Raw genomic sequence first — 13394 nt, forward strand, 5'->3', positions numbered from 1 at the left:
GATCCAAGGACAATACCAAGCTAGGTAACGGAAGAAATCCAATACAAGTGCAATTAGAAACTTCATACCTATTGTGTTGGCAATAAGGAGTTACCAAGATATTTCCATTGCAATGAGCCTGGCCACTATTAAAAACAATGTCTAAAGTTTGGGCAACCAATCCGCCAAGGACAATTTCGTGGCCAGAATCAAGCAGTATCAGTCATCGAAGGGAAGGTTTCAAAAATAAACTTCAAGGGAAGGAAAAAAGACATGGAAGAAGGAGCAGATCCCACCTTAAAAGCAGACATGGAAAGAGCAATGATACATGCTACTCTCAACAAGAAGAGCCCCAACCATCAGTTCTCAATCATTCTGGCACCAGCAACCTACCAAGGTAAAACCTTTTAAATTTTGATTAATTGTGGAAGCACCCACTTATTTATCTCACCAACGTGTGCAACAAACTAGGAGAGTGGATTTTAACTTAGGAGGCAATCTTTCCAACATGGGGTTCAGAGTCATGAATTTAGGAGCTTACGAGTGCTTGTTAGGAATGGATTGGCTAATTCTCGATTATGCTCACATTCGTTGTGGGAAAGGTCAAATCACATTCGTGGATCAAAAAGGAAAATTAGTAACCACCCAAGGTGAAGTTGGGAACCCTAGAATTTAGTTAGCAAAAGCTTCTCAGAACATGAAGGGGCTAAGAAAGGGATTGCCTATCTACCTAATCAAACTTAATAAGGTTGAGTAAGAGAGGGAATCCAATAAAGAGCCATCCTAGCTAAAAGAATATGCATATGTATTCCCTAAAGAGCTAGCAAAGCTTCCTCCACCAAGAGAAGTTGATCATGAGATTAAGCTACCACTAGGTGTTGCACCGATAGCAAAGCAACCCTATTGTATGTCCATTCCAGAAGCATGTATGTGAAGACACTTAAGAATACCAAGGCACTTTTTCCCTCTTTAGGAGATTTCTTTCCCCCCGACTTGTATGCATGACTATTCACTTTAGGGAATACTTAGTCTTGTAAATCTTCTTCTTACACACCTCTCAATACACTTTTGAGTTGTGCTCTCTCAAGCTTCCTCTTCTCCTCGTTATTTACTTGCATTCTTGAAATGTCGAATCCAAGAGCAATTGCTAAAAGAGATGTCTTGGGTTAGAAGAAACTAGCCAAAGAAACCATTGCCACATCACTAGCCAAGTGGCCTATTGAGTCATCACATGAGCTATTTGGACCACCTACTAAGGTGAGTCATACCCTTGGAAGTGTGACCACCTTGGAAATCTTTATAAAGAGCTCAAACCAAATAAAGCCACGGAAATTAAGGAGATGACAAATCCAACTTTGGCTCAATGAAGAAAAGTATCTATACTAAGAGTATTTCCAAGCATCAACCTAGGAGATCCTGATGGTAGAAGAGAAACCAGAAACAATGAAAGCACCCATAAAGGAAAAAAAGGAGTAACAAGAAACCATGAAGATGTGAAGAAAAAATTGGTTGAGATCACAACTAACAAGAGAATTCCAAGCCCAACATTTTAAGGAACTAGAAGACATCTACCAAGTGCACAAGAAACTAAAGGTAGCCTTCACTAGGCTACAAAACACCATTGGTAAATCCTTAGTAGGTGTACCTAGGAATGTGGAAGAGAAAGCACACGAGACCCAAGGTGAGCAGAGTCACCAATGGACTAGCATGATGGGGAGCCCCAAGATCACAAAAAGTGAGAGCCAAATGTAGAAACTCCTATGTACACTCAAGAGTAGTACAATATGATGATGAAAATCATAAAAGTACAAGAAATTCTAGTAAGAGTAGACCTCCCAACACTAAAAGAATAAGGAAAAGACCTTAAATAAACAATACAAAAGCTCTAAGAATGACACAAATCTAGCACTACTATAATGTTCAATTGATCCAACCCATATGCACCATTGATCCAACACTAAGGAGGATCAAACCCATATCCATCACTATATCCTCATTGAAACAAAAGAAAACATTGGTAATAAATTGCTAGAATAGTAAAATGGAGTAGTTTCTATGAAAAGGCAGGGAAGAATGAAAAGCCAATGTGAGCAAGAAGCCCAAGGAAGCATGGAAGATGCAATTGAAGTAGTGCTATGTTACCTTAGATATAGATGAGCAAGTCTACTTTGCTTTCTCCTACACTCCATAGTAGAGGGATGAAGTAACTTTTTATCCACGCCCCATGTGGCATGGTCCTCAATATGATCCGAAGGAACATAGGAGGTACAAATTTCCTAAGATCCCAATGTGAATGCCATGAAGCCTAAGGAAATATATGTATTCAAGCCAATAGATCAAAAAAGGATCGCTTTTCTACCCTCACCATGAGATTCAATAACTACCAAACTATTCCAACATCATATGTAAGGCCTCTCATTAAATTGCTCGTGCAAAAACCCACACTATATGAAGACAAGCACTACCATTATTCTTTGATCTCAATGCCATGATTAACTCATTTGCATTGGCATACATCCATCTCCAAGAATTTGTCCTTCTGACTTATTGATTCGAACCATTAGAGGATATGGTGGACAATAGATTCTCCCACTATCCATCATATCCAAAGTCATCTACCACATTATAGGATTCACTAAGCTAATTGATGGTTTCCTATCATAGACCTTGCGTCCAATTCTTGAGTCATAAAATCATGCTAATTGATGGTTTCCTATCATAGACCTTGCGTCCAATTCTTGAGTCATAAAATCATTCCAAAAGAAAAGGAAAAGACAAAAGAAAAGAAAAATAAAACCAAAAGAGAGTGAAAGCTCCATTGTTAAATAGGTGCACCCACAACATTGTACCTAGGGGTCCTCAAGCTAGAGACACTATTCACTTGCCTAGCTAGCTCCATATCTAGCCTCCTAGCCCACTTTTCCTAATGCATGGATTTAAAGCACATCAAGGACAAGATGCTTGCTTGATATGCATGTCATCCTAAATTTTATTGCACCCATCCACATGTTCCACTAGCTAGGTCCTCAAGTGGGAAAAACACCCAAGGAGATTCAGCATCTTAGCATTATACCCATCTTGCAATTACACTTACACTTTCATCACCTCTACTACACAATAAAGTAAGCACACACTTAGGGAGAGCATAATATTTTTTGTAGGTACATGTGAAGAAGAACCATGGAAGCTACCAACTTCAATATCCCTTCTATTCCTCATCAATAGCTACTATCCTACACATTGTCCTTTCATCTATCGAGTTCATTGCACCTCTAGGACTTAGATCTCTAGTACACCCTACTACATCAATGGAACATGTCATTGACATTGGCACTTGGTTGTAGCAAGGGGGATAGATGGTAACCCAAAGCGCATACAAGCTATAGAAGGAAAGTCTAAGCTTGAGATGAAGAACAAGAAAGGTCAATCAAAGGTGCCACAAATATCTTTTACAAAGTGATGTAATTTTTTTTCCTTCATCGCATTTTTCTATAGGCACATCTCTTTCCATATGGTGAATTTGTAAAATTTCCTATTGATTACTTGTAGATTTTAGAACATTCTATTCTTTTAACACAAAGTGAGAGGTGAGCTCACTCCTGTACAATTCATAATAGTGATGTGAGTCAAACTAAAAGACTTGCAATGGATGTGGAGGTTGTTTGCAACTCTATTTGCTTTAACATGAATTATGTCCACAATGTCCAAAGTGGAATGTAAAAAGAAGTACTGGTCATAAGAGAAATAGGCTCAAGGGTGTTCAATGCCTATAAGGAAACCCTAATGTATACACTTTCTAAAAGTGAATAGAGGACTCGTTCTTATGTGTGCATACTTTGAGTGTCATTATTCTCTATCTTCCTATCTACAAGCTTCAATCTTGCATCGCTTGAGAGTAAGAGAGAATGAGAGCAAGTGAGAGAAAGAATGAGGAACTCATGGGGGTGGAACTCTATCTTCACTCTTGACTTCCATCTCTTCCCCACTTGTTGATTCTATAGCTTGTGAGGGTAAGAGGTTTAGTGAGAGGGAGTGTGTCATGGAAACTATGAGAAAGAGCTGGTTGGGAAGATCTCTTTTTCATCCTCTTCTTCTTCTCCATCTTCTCTACCTTTTTCACTTGGCTTAGAGCACTAGCAACTTAGTGTTGGAATGAGTTGAGGCAAAAGCTTGAAGGGCATCACTTTGGTCATGAGACAATTAACAAACTACTATTTATTTTTGGACCACAACATGGGAGAGAGCTAACTAGATGGGTCTACTACAAAGCCATGGACTTATTTGCTTTATTGATTTCATGGAGAGTGAGAGGAGAGGCCATGGTCACTTCAAAGATAGAGTAGTCAACTATGTGAGAGGTGGTTTGATTCATTGGAAAATTCAAATCTTTTGAAAGAATAAGAATCCATTGATGTCCCATTTCCAAGCTTAAGTGAGACAATTTTGAGAGTCATGGTGTTAATGTCATAGCAAGCGATTACATCATCAATCTATGGGAGACTTGTGCATGCAAACTTTGAGAGCTATTGCTTCTCTATCCTCTTCTCCTTCTTGCTTCCACCATAGCTTGAGAGATAGAGAGGGAGAGAGAGAGTAAGAGTGAATGAGAGAGATTGAAATATTCTTTCACTCTTCATTCTCTTGCTCATATTCTTCTCCTTCTTCCTCCATTCTAGCTCATGTGAAGAGTGTGAAGCCATTATCATTCCTTGATTTGAGAGAGAGAGAGAGAGAGAGAGACAGAGAGACAGAGAGAGAGAAAGAGAGAGAGAATAAGAGAATGAGAAAGCCTAGGAGAATATTACCTTCTCTTATTCCTTCTATTTTCCTTCTTCCTCCTCCTCTTCTTGGATTGTCTTGGTGGCAATGAATGGTTTGAACAAAAAAGGGCAAAGGTGAATAAGGGTCAACGACACTTGAATCCTGCCACCATTGGAGCTCCTGTCAATAGATAGGACTATCATGGTGGGAAGGTAAGGTTTTGTGAGTCTACTACACCCGACTTTGAGATTTCTATCCTTCCCTTGCATCTTGAGATAGAATGGAGAGAGCATGATCGATTCTAGCTATCTAAGAGGTATCTTCAACTAAAGAGAGTGGAAGTTCTTAAAAGAATAATTTTTTTACCTAATTTTATTATTGCATTAAGCTCACATGAGACCTGACATGATTTCTAAGGTAAAAGAGACTTCTCATTGCATTTAGCTACCACCTTGCCACTCTAGTAAAATGATCTTGCCAAAATCTCATTTGTGTCATTGCGTCAATTAATGGAGAAATCCACATCACATATTTTAGCACCTCCAATCAAGAAACCATAAGATGAGACAGCAAGACATACTATGAAATAGACACTCCTCCCTATTTTTAGCATCAAGAGATATTAGATCCAATAAATAAGCCATACAATGCATAGTAATGGTGGCTAAGCAGATATCCTTACCATCGCAGACCTATCCATACAATAAAATTAGGTACACCCCACTATTCACCATGATGCAAGCAAATGCATAGTCCTAAGAGTATGAACAACATGTGTCACACACACACACACACACACTCTCTCTCTCTCTCTCTCTCTCTCTCTCTCTCTCTCTCTCTCTCTCTCTCTCTCTCTCTCTCTCTCTCTCTCTCTCTCTCTCTCTCTCTCTCTCTCTCTCTCTCTCTCTCTCTCTCTCTCTCTCTCTCTCTCTCTCTCTCTCTCTCTCTCTCTCATGATGCATGCAAATGCATTAGTCCTGATAGTAGGAAATATATGTCACACACACACACACACACACACACACACACACACAAGCAAAGAGCTCCAAATGGCTCTTAGACAAAGTCAAGAAGATACTTCCATAAAGTTCTCATACATATTGGAAGTGCTTTATCACAACCAAATGAATGTGTACATGAACCAAACCAAATCTTCTAATTTGAATTGGATATCAAGACATCACTATGGTAGGTCATGTCATATGACTTTGGCAAGACATGGAGGGATAACTCATTTAGTTACTCAACAAGTTGGAGCTATTAAATTTTGATAGTAATGGTTTGTTCATTGGTCCATGGACTCTTGGGGTTGTTGGGAAATTTCAATCATCCAAAGACTAAATAACAAACAGGTAGGGACATTGACTTCTAGGTGTTTGTATGATAGGCATTCTTGCCTGTGGGTGCATGGACCGGATAGAGGGATGATTAAAGAAAGTGGTGAATGAAATGTTACATCAGTTTTAACTATTTACCTCTTCTACTCACCCACCCCCACTTCCTCCCTCCTATTTGCACATTCTAATATTTACTTCTCTCACACTCAAAAGCCTTTTTTAACAAAGAGAAATTTAGGGTACATTTCTAACCTTCCCTTCTCTTTGCTATTACGTTTTTTAAAAATTTTGGTATGCATCTAAGAGCAATCAATAATTTGAGTACCATGCTAAACTGTAATTTTTGGATATTTGGAAAAAGAGAGAGCTCAATTGTTCTTTCAAAGCTGATGTTACAATGTAAATATGTTTTGTGTCCTGCTTATGTGTGTGAATAGCAAGTATATGCTTTCGTTTTTATGCATCTATCATCTGAAGGCCTAAAGTCTTCCTCTCATGTAAGCTGAGTCTTCATCAAGATTTTTTAACTTGTGTGCTCCTCATGTGTACAAATAGAATTTAGCATTTACACCCCTACACTACACCATTTCATAAACATCAATTTGTGGAAAGCTCAAGAATTCATTTTCTATCTGACAGCTCTAACAACTAATTGATTATAAGATACTTTGTTAAGTAGCATATATTTAACGTAATATTCTTTAAAGATTTGTAACATTTGTATTGGTAAGTAGGGATATTTTGTACTTGTTTCTATTTTTGAGTAGTGTATTTTATTTTTGGAGCAACTAGGATTTGGATGATACAAGATCTTGAAAATGTTGACTTCATTTCGTACCAATGATTTTTGAAATCTCTAGATTTGATTGCAAATTAAGTTCTAGCTTTTTAAGTTGCCTAGAACAAATCAAAACCATGCTTTTTAATGACCTAGAATTGATTAGTGTGTATATATTGGGGATAAAGGCGCTTGTGTCTAGCCGCTCATGTGTTATACTGATAGTATCCACAAACCTATATATTGCAAGTGGTAGGCACCCATCATTGTCACTTCGTTCTTTATTCTTTTAGTGGCATTTGAATAAGGCAAGGCAGGCCACACATTGTGATTGTTGATGTTCCCCCTCTCTCTCTCTCTCTCTCTCTCTCTCTCTCTCTCTCTCTCTCCCCTTCCACCATAGCTCTTGCTTTCACTCGTGTGCTTCCATTCTAGGCTTACTCTTGTCAAGATTGTGGGAGAGAAGGAAGGAGTCTCACTTGTAGCTTTCTTGCTTGCACAATGGGGGAATACACACAAGGGTGGAGGCTGAAAACAGTTTTCCTCTTCTTAGTTGTGTAAGCCAAATGAACTCAAATACAAAGAAATAGAAGAACCCTATATATGGGTCTCAAACCAAACTCAACTAACTAAGGTGCCATACTAACTGAGCCACGAACTAGAGTAGATAAGGATAGCTGTCGTCTAGCTATTATTCATGGGCGGTGTACCAACCGCATCTGCAACTGACACGTCGGTGACATAAATGCACAACGGTCACCCTGGCATATCACGAGTAAAGCTCGATATCTCAACACTCCCCCTCGAGCTCAATCCCAATTCCTGTACACCAAGCAGGTCTCTGAACTTGCGCAGCTTCTCTGCGCCCAATGCCTTCGTGAATATGTCAGCTACCTGATCCTCTGTGCTGACATAAACTAGATCAATAAGACCTAGTAAAACCCTCTCTCGCACATAGTGATAATGCACCTCAATGTGCTTTGTTCTAGCATGATAGACTGGGTTATTTTCCAAGTGTATACTACTCATGTTGTCACAATAAATGACAACTGGCCCATCTGTAGGCTCATGCATATCATAAAGTAGCTTATGCAACCAAGCTACCTCACATGCAGCCATTGCTGCACCCCTGTACTCGGCCTCTGTGCTCGACAAGGCAACTGTAGGCTGTTTCTTGCTGCTCCAAGTGACTGCAGCACTCCCAAAAGAGAATACATATCCACTCGTAGATCGTCTATCAGAAATGCTACCAGCCCAATCAGCATCAGTGTATCCATACAACTGTATCTGAACCCCAGTCTCATAAAATAGTCCATACTGCAATGTGGACTTCACATACCTGAGTATGCGTCTAGCCGCATCCAAATGCGGTTTCCTTGGAGCCTGCATAAACTGACTTACCAACCCAACAGCATAGCTCAAATCTGGCCTGGTAATAGTCATATAAATCAAGCTTCCTACTATGCATCTGTACATAGTAGAGTCTTCCAGAAGCTCACCTGCATCTGCGCTCAGCTTCACATTCTGCTCCAAAGGAACTGAAATAGGCTTACAGCCTGTCATCCCATATTTGGACAGCATGTCCAATCCATACTGCCTCTGCAAGAGCTGTATCCCACTTGGTGATCTAATCACCTCAATGCCCAAGAAATAACGCAGCTCTCCCAAATCCTTCATCTCAAACTTCTGCTTCAATAGCATTTTCACATGAAGGATATCTTCATCACTGTCACCTGTCATAATCAAATCATCAACATAAATGACAAGTAGCATAGTACCTTTCTCTGTTTTTCTCACATAAAGTGAGAAATCTGCCTTGGAAATCTGAAAGCCAATAGTGACAAGATACTGTCCTATCTTGTCAGACCATGCTCTAGGTGCTTGCTTCAAGCCATACAAGGCTTTCTTCAACCTGCAAACAAACTCAGGATGAACATCATGCACATAACCTGGTGGCTGCTCCATATAGACCTCTTCTTGCAAATCACCATGCAAGAAGGCATTCTTTACATCCATCTGATGTAAAGACCATCCCTTTGATGCAGCCATAGCAATGACTGCTCTTACGGTTGCCATCCTTGCAACCGGACTGAATGTTTCTTCATAGTCAATGCCATATGTTTGTGCATACCCCTTGACTACTAATCTTGCCTTGTATCTGTTCACAGAACCATCTGCATTGTGCTTCACCTTATAAACCCACTTACAGCCAATTGCATTCTTACCTTTAGGCAAAGTTACCAATTCCCATGTAGCATTTGCTTCCAAGGCATCCATTTCTTCATCCATGGCTTTCTCCCATTTTTCTTTTCCCATGGCTTGCTCAAAAGAAGTGGGTTCTGGTTCCTGTATCACCTTGACCATATATGCATAGTGAATGGCTGTAAATCCATCATATTTCAGCCTATCCACAGGATAACTAACTCTGGTAGACCTGCGCAAAGTGGGTTCACTCCCAGGTGCTCTCAAAACATCCCTGGTCTTCCTTACTCCAGGTGTAACAATAGAAGGAATACCCAACTCATCATCAATGCTCTGTTCTGAGCCACTGGATTCACCATCCACGTAAGAGTGACCTGCATTCACATCAAACATGGGCTGATCAACCTTCTCTTTTCCTTTTCGTGATACCTGCATACCACTATCTGCATTACTTTGAGAAGATTCTCCTGATCTCAATCTGCCTGTCCATGGTGAAGAATGTGAACCACTGCTAGAGGACGCTCCAGGTCCACTAATATTTTGTGACTGCTGTTGTGAATTCTGTGCAGCATTACCATTTTGTGCATCTACATCATCAATCACATTTACTGGTTTATACCAGCTACTCATCTCATCAAAAACAACATCTCTGCTCACTGTAAACTTACGAGTAGAAGGGTTATAGCATCTATACCCTTTTTGCTGCAGAGAGTAACCAATAAAGATGCACTTCTCAGCTTTTGGATCCAACTTGGATCTCAACTCATCTGGCACATGTACATAGGCAATGCAACCAAAAATTTTCAGATGAGAAATATCTGGTTTCCTACCAGTATACCTCTCCTCTGGAGTCATTCCATGTATTGCTGCAGTGGGAGTCATGTTCATTATGTAGACTGTTGTAGCAACTGCTTCAGCCCAATAAAAATCTGGCAGGTCTTTTTCATTGAGCATGGCACGAGACACCTCTCCAATATGTCTGTTTTTTCTTTCTGCAATTCCATTTTGCTGTGGGGTATGACTGCATGAATATTGCTGTTTTATGCCATGCTCCTACAAGAACCTTGCAAACTCATTTGAGAGGTACTCTCCCCCTCCATCTGACCTTAGGCATTTTATTTGCAGACCTGTTTCTTTTTCAACCATAGCTTTAAGAGTTTTGAAATGCCCAAAAACTTCACTTTTCTTTTTCATAAAATACACCCAAACTTTTCTGCTATAGTCATCAATAAAAGTAACAAAATAACGACAGCCTCCTAGAGATGCAGCTTTAGTAGTCCACACATCAGAGTGGATCAATTCCAATGGCTTCTTACTCTCTTGAACATGTCTAGGAAATGGTTTCCTTGCCTGTTTTCCAAACTGACATGCTTCACATACCTTATGCATTTCTGCAACCTTGAATCTAGGCAATCCTGCAATAATATTTTGGGCCTGCATTGATTTAAGTCGCTGTACATTAACATGACCAATGCATTTATGCCAGATATCAATATCTGCAACTACACCGGTCCCATGTGCAAACATTGCTGCACTCAATTCAGACATGTCTGCATCCAATGTAAACATTCTGCCCTTCTTCTTTCCTTTTGCTATCAAGCGACCTTTATTTTTCATATCCTCAACAAAGCATCCATGAGGATTAAATCTGACCTGCAAGCCCTGTTCAACCATTTGACCAACAGAAACCAGATTCTTGGTGATATTGGGGACATGAAATACATCGAACAGGTATTTCTTTTTCCCATCCTGCATAGACAAAGGAATTTTTCCAATCTGCACAATCGGATGTGCAGTATCATCACCAGTCTCCACAAATCCTGGTTTTTCCATTTTCCTTGCATCCTCCATCCATTCTGCATGACCTATCATGTGGTTTGATGCACCTGAGTCAACATACCACACATCGTTGCTTTCTTCTGCATTTGTCACAGAATTGTTCATGTGCTGCACCATAAACAAATGCTCATTTCTGTCATCACCCTGTCTACTAGAAGATGCATAATTTCCTTGTTGCAGTTTTCCATTCATGATGTCATTCTGTTTTTTATAGCAGTTTTTAGCCATATGACCCATTTTACCACAATAGTAGCATTCAACATTACTGTTTGCATTTTGACCTCTTTGCCATCCACCACGACCTCTTTGGCTCCCCCTGCCTCTAGAGTTACCACGTCCTCCTCCATAGGACTGGTTTTCTTGAGTTTGCTGCATATTCTGATTTCTACCACGGCCTCCAAATCGGCCTCCTCTACCTCTGCCTCTACCTATTCCAGCATTTGAGTAGAAGACAGCTTCTTTTGAAGTTCCTCCTGAAAACGATGCACCACCATTTCTCTGCTCCTCAGAAATTAGAAGAGCAATCAACTCCTCAAAATCAGGAAATCTTTCACGGACGGAAATGGATGTCCGAAACTGTGCATAATCCTTTCCTAGACCATTCAAGGTCACAGAAACTAAATCATCATCTTCCACTGGCGACCCAATGGAAGCAAGTGCATCTGCAATCTTCTTCACCTTCATGTGGTAGTCATTGATGCTCATACTTTCTCTTTGCACGTTATGCAACTCTTGCTTGAGCTGCATTTTCCTGGCTTGCGTATTTGTGCTATACATTTTTGACAGAGTATCCCATGCCTCCTTTGGAGTACTTGCATCCTGAATATGCACAATCATAGAGTCTGAAATACTGATAGACATCCAGTACATAACTTTCCTGGCTCTCTCATGCCATGCTTTGAATGCCTGCATTTGCTGTTGATTGGGAACATCAGGAAGAACTGGTTCTTCTTCATTTCCTGCAACAAATTCCCAATATCCTTTTCCCATAAGGAAATTCGTCATTCTAAACTTCCATGCTTGGAAGTTGTTCTTGTCAAGCTTTTCAGTGACAATCTGTGAAAGTGAATCAGACGCCATTACAGAACACTGCAAAAATTTCTGTCACTACAAAAAACACAGCTTCACCCTCACAAGGGCAAATCTGCAAAACTGGCGAAAGTGGTATTTGACCACACAGTCACTTCCTAGTGACGGTTTTGCATCAACAGGCAACAGGGATGATTCTGTAACTCCCAATGTCTCTGTGCACAAGCATACGATGCAATTTCTACAGAAACTTTTCACCGACTTGTAGAACAGTAGCTGCACAGCATAAAACTGGGCCTTTTCCTGAGTGCGTGCAGAACACTTTCGCCTCCAAAACAGGCCCCGAAATGGCCTCAAATCAAAAAAACAGGGTCGCCCAGGGCTAAAGCCCTGTCCCGCAGCATATACTGCCCACTTGCTTCACCGCGAAGGGTGTCTCAACCTGAGACAATGCACTCCTGCAATTTCCGGCTGTGCTACCTGCAGAGATCTGCTCCCAAAACAGAAAATGAAAGCAACACTGCTCCTCTTACCAGATCACCGCGAGCTTGGCTTGCTTTCTTGAGCTCCTTACCATGAACAAGGCTCTGATACCATGTCAAGATTGTGGAAGAGAAGGAAGGAGTCTCACTTGTAGCTTTCTTGCTTGCACAATGGGGGAATACACACAAGGGTGGAGGCTGAAAACAATTTTCCTCTTCTTAGTTGTGTAAGCCAAATGAACTCAATTACAAAGAAATAGAAGAACCCTATATATGGGTCTCAAACCAAACTCAACTAACTAAGGTGCCATACTAACTGAGCCACGAACTAGAGTAGATAAGGATAGCTGTCGTCTAGCTATTATCCATGGGCGGTGTACCAACCGCATCTGCAACTGACACATCGGTGACATAAATGCACAACGGTCACCCTGGCATATCACGAGTGGAGCTCGATATCTCAACAACTCTGACATTGAAGAGCCATTGCATTGTCTCAACTTGCATTCAAATATTGACAGGATTTCACAGTCATTGGCAACCATAGCTTCAACCTTCAAGGTATAAGTTGATCTCCCATTGCTCCAAAACTTACCAGGGTCCCTTGAGGGTTGTTTCAGGGCTTCATTTGGCCTGCTTGAGCACCTTAGAGCGCCTTTGGAGCTCCACCATCACCAGCATAAGTAACAACAAAGGGGACTGCCATCAATGTGATTGCACCTACAACTCCCCCTCCTATCTCTAATCTCACTGGCCATTTTCCCACAGTCCTAGACACTCATTTCAAGGCTTACAACCATTTTTCACAACCCTTGGCACTAATTCTTGGCATTTTGCACCGCATTCGAATCCCTCTTCACTCCTATTTACGGTTATTAATAGCAAACATGATGTTATAGGTTTGTAACATAGCCTCTTTTAGAGTTTGGAGCTCATGCATGTATTCATTGATGCCCCTATGCAATCACACTAATGCTGGGATATTAT

Source organism: Lygodium microphyllum, chromosome 12 (assembly GCF_053477565.2).
Source record: "Lygodium microphyllum isolate KBCC chromosome 12, Lygodium_microphyllum_v1.1.10, whole genome shotgun sequence".
NCBI lineage: Eukaryota > Viridiplantae > Streptophyta > Polypodiopsida > Schizaeales > Lygodiaceae > Lygodium > Lygodium microphyllum.